Raw genomic sequence first — 5078 nt, 5'->3', positions numbered from 1 at the left:
CCAGCCACCCTGCGGAGGAAACTCATTTCGGCCGCTTGTATCCGGGACCTCGTTCTTTTTTAAAAAACTACAAGCAGTTGAAGATAAAACTATGAAAGCGAAAATAAAATTGGTTTAAAAATTTTGCAAGTCAGAGATGTCAAAATATTTTGTGGTAAATAAGAGGCATAATATATTTCTCTTTTTTGTTTTGTTTTATCWTACATTTATAAAGTAGTGCTCTGTATGTTTTCGTGATTAAATACAGCAAAATAAACAATTACAAAGACAGATCTTTGTAATACTTAGTTTATTTACATAACAACTTTAATTGCTGGATATTCGGCCCCTGAGCTGTTGGTCTGCATTAACTGTGGCCCCTGGAGCAATTTAGTTGAATAGCCCTGATCCAAGTTGTCTGTGTTTCCATAAATCCCACTCGTCACATCTTTTTGCAGCATCTTACAGTCCTCTGAGCCGAAACCGGAACATGGTGTGACTCAAACACTTGATGACATGATTGTTCTTCAGAGGGCAGACGCCACAGCGAGGCCTTGACAACTGCATCGCCTGTGGAGCCCGTCCCTGCGTCTGCACCGCTCTGCAGCTCAGAAACACGAGCGTTTAAGAAGGCTCAGTCGCTTAACAAAGAAACGATTCTCCACTGGTGATTTAAAAGAAAAATAATTAATAAAAATAAAAAAAATAAACAACAAATCACGGCCCTTCCAGGAAAGTTTTGGTGTGAATCATGATGCAAACGAACGAGCTAGGGGACCCAGTGAGGGGGTGGAGGAGGAGGAGGGGCTCGTGCTCGGCTCCGTTTGCTTGTCTGAGGGTAAACGAGCTCCTGTGCTCGGGTATCCATGGCAACAGATSGTCCACAAACTGGAGGGCTTTCCACGCTCTAACTGCTGCGGGGAGCTGGACGTTTCTCAAAGTACGACTGGCGAGCTCACAAATGCTGCGAATCGCTCGAGTTCAAATGGGACGTGTGTTCAAGCAAGAGGGGGACCTATATCACCTTAAAGGACGTTCTTGTCACTGTTTGCAATCCGCCTCAGGGCCTTTCTCCCAGGCGGTACTTGAGAATCCTGTTCTTTAATGGCCTTTATTTCATTTTGATTGCAAAACCTCCAAACGCACCAGTTGAACGCTCTTCAGCCAAAAGCTATGCCATTACAAGATGAGGTTGTCATATTTAACAGAGCTGGGCTCGTGAGTTCGCGTTCTTACCGTCATCTATTATARAAACCTTCAAGCTGTGTTGAAACTCAGAGCTACAAGTCTTTATTTTTTGTATTTTTTTCACCATAGCTTTTGGAGTATTAGCTCAAAACAGAACCAAGAATATTCATCTTTAGACTTCAACATGTTGAACGTAGGATGTTGGAAGGACTGACGGGACAGGGAGTTAAAAATGTTGGCAGAGGCAAAACATTTCTACTAAGCAACAGCATTTCAGTCCAGACTGTCCCTCTTTTTTAGTTGAATTCAACAWCCACATGGCATCAGATGGCTTCTATTTTATAACCACAGACTGATTTGTGAGGACTGAGTATTCTTTCACCTCGACCATTTCACGTGTGTTTCATGGTTAAAATAACTGCTTGTCTGWTAGCAAAATATCTCATCAATCAGTGTACAGGTTTCAGTGAAAGACGCACAAACCTCTAAATCAAAATTCATCTCAAGCTGACTTTAGCAAACACAATAATGCCTAGAACCCTGTCAGTTTCACAGATTATGAGTGGTAATAGCTGAGAGTCGACCCAAACACATCCTCTGCAAAAACAGATTGTGCAAGATGTAAGAAATCAGCCAAGAAAGGTTCTTCCAGAATTGCTCGTTTTAATTGGTCTTTTTTTTAAAACGTACAATATTTGCATTGATTCCTTTTTCATCTATCAAACACATTTATTTTTTTCAGGTTTAATCTTGTTTTTAAAAAAAATTGCATAAAAGAAGTTTGACTGTTGCAACACTGAACGTTTGGGTCTTTGGGGTGTAGTCACAGCAAAAGTTAGAAAAGTTGCTGTGAATTTTTGAAAATTTTTACTGAGATTGTGAATATTATTTAAATAGCAAAATATTGTTTTTTAACCTACTAAGACAAATTCAAAGCACTAAACATTTTCAAACATAAATACAGTACATGGCTTTTGTAATTATTATAACTGTTAGCAGTATTATATGCAAGACAACTCAGCGGTTAGCACTGATGCCTCACAGCAAGAAGGTCCCAGCCAGGTTTGAGGTTCAGACCTGGGGTCTTTCTGTGCAGAGTTTGCATGTTCTCCCTGTGCTTGAGTTGGTTTACTCCAGGTACTCCGGTTTCCTCCATGGACTAAAAACTTAATAGGTTATCTGTAGGTACAGGCCTCCCTTGCAAAAACGATCTGTGATAATGAAGTTTCCCTGCGTGTTTATATGTTTTCAGATGCAGATTTCTGTGTTACCATGAAATCACAATAATTTGAATGTCAGAAGCAGGAAACCCATCCAGTACTCTAACTTTAATGTTTATGTACACATATATTCAAAGCACTGTGGGCCCCCTGTCTGTGTGTAAAATGGCCCTGCTTCCTTCTTTCAGCAAAGCTTTCATAGGGTGCCTAGTCCCACCCTGGACATGATGTCATCCCTCTAACTCAAGGAAGTGAGTTGTAGAAACAACACTAAACTAAATAAGATTTGTTGATTCACAAAGCTTAAGATATAAAACTGTATGTAAAAATCAGTTAATAGTCACAAAATGTTCCTTTAAATGAAATAGAAACAGGTAATTTATTATACTGCAGCTCATGGTTGTTACAGAAACCACAAGTATTTCCTGGTCATATATGTGCCTTATTGGGTTTGTTTTACCATGAAATGAAACCAAACATTTAGACTTGACTACACAGAAACTACCACATGTGTTTCTTGGTCAAATATAATCAACAAACGTCTCATTTCTGCAGCATTACTCTAAAACTAAACAACATTTGACAAACAGGGACAACTTTCATCATTATAACATAGTAACCACCATGTTTAGCTTCTCAAATGCTGTTTTGATGGTTGACTAAAAACCCAAATTACTTTCAAAACATGTTTTTATTATTACCAGATTATTAAAAAAACAATTACCTTCATGTCACCATATTTCCAGCTCTCCTGACAAAAAAAACATCACACATAGGACTATTTTATTAGAACCCATTCCTGTTTTTGTTGTTGTTGTTGTTGTTTTGTTTGTTTGTTTGTTTGTTTGTTTTTAACCAAAGTTTGTTTTGTGATGATTAAATTGTTTCCACATTGTTACCATTTCTACCAAACTTTGTACTGGATGATTTTATACGGTTATTTCTAACTAATTACCTGGTTTTAACTTTGGTAATTACACACTATTATTTAGTGATAATTATTAATGTAATGTAAAATGTTCCATCTGTTTTTTAAGCAGTTTCTCTTTCTGTATTTAGCATAATTTTATAACATGAAACTATATTGTCAGAGCCAAATTTCTGTTAGTATAAAGTAAGACTATTAATAATTTTTCCCCTTTTGCCTTGTTTGTTTGACTTCTAGAATCACAGCCCCCAAAGCTGAAATACATATATGTTTAAGTTAATTTACAAAATGCTGCATCAAAGGTTTCAGACAAAATGTTGCTTAACTGTAAACTAATTCTTCCTTTGTTGTGAGCTTCACCAGCGGTGCTGCCATCCGCTGCGTGTGATAAAAGCAGAATACGACCAGCGCGTTAAAGAAGGGAACAGACCCAGATTTATTTTAGAAATAGGAAGCTTATGAGTGAACACTAAAATATCGGTGTGCTAAATCCTAAAGAGATGCTGAGYGGAGTCTTTCATGCATCGGCTGAAAAAAAATCCATTTCAAATCACAGATTTTCACAGCGACAAAGGAGAGAATTATACTTTCACTAAAACTGGGTGTGTGGTAAAATGTCTCCAGAGTCACAGGGAGATTTTAACAGATTTTACAGCAGCAAAGCTAATACTAAAACCATGAGCCAGCAGAATATCTCACTCGTTATAAAACATGTCTGCTGTGGCTCAGATTCACCTTTGACTTGCCTTCACTTTCCCACTTCCTGTTATGCTGTAACACTGCTTCGCTTAAAGGAGGGGAATAAAATCTATACAAATAAATCGACTTTATAAATAAAATGTAGGTCTTGTTTGTAGTACAGAGCCAGGAGACACTTAGATGGTGTTGTAGAGACTGTAAATACCAACATACTGTCAGGTATTTAAAGAAAAATGAATTAAAGCAGCATGCTGAAGTTTAAAAGTGGAATTGGTGATAGATTGCCTAATATAATGATCCACCAGGGAGAGAAACAGATGTTGTCAAAACCTGCCTGTATATAAACTTATGGATAAACTCTGTGCTGTATTATCAATAGAAACAGACTGAGAACCTATACTCTGTGCTGTATTATCAATAGAAACAGACTGAAAACCTATCAGAGGACGTGTTCTCATAAAAAACGAGAAGTACCAAGACTGAAACATTTACCGTTAGTTCCAGACTTGACAGGTAGAAATGAAGCTGAATGKGTTAAATAATTCAGTCTCAACAGGATTCTACTGAAGCGGTGTGAGTGCACCGACTACGAGCATCGCTAGTGTGAGTAGTTCAGTCCCACATGTAGCCGTGTGAAAAAAGTTCTACAAACGTCCTTGAGCTTCACCCGCTGAGTCACAAACTTCACGACAACTTGAAGGCACGCTCATTCGCTGGCAGAAATTACTCAATCCGAGTCTCCCCAGAACAAAATTTCTGCCACAGAGAAGGTATTTTGACACATTCTCAACTACATTCCTAATGTCCACTCTCGTCTGCTTTGATTTCAAGGAATTTCCCMCAATGATCATAGAAAAACGGATTCAATGTCCTCTGTGTTTTCTGTCCTGCTCTACATCGGCCATGTCTGTTCTTTAAGTCATAAAGCTCAATGATATGTTTACATACTTTGTATGAAACTAGACACCGCATAGTGGTCCCCGCACGCACAAATGCACCAGTACTCAGAAATCTTTATTCCTAATAAATGTTATGCTACTAGGTGCATCCCAAAATTGTAGTGG

This window comes from Austrofundulus limnaeus, unplaced genomic scaffold (genome assembly GCF_001266775.1).
Source record: "Austrofundulus limnaeus strain Quisiro unplaced genomic scaffold, Austrofundulus_limnaeus-1.0 Scaffold3, whole genome shotgun sequence".
Taxonomy (NCBI): Eukaryota; Metazoa; Chordata; class Actinopteri; order Cyprinodontiformes; family Rivulidae; genus Austrofundulus; species Austrofundulus limnaeus.
Note: the sequence above shows the minus strand (reverse complement) of the source record.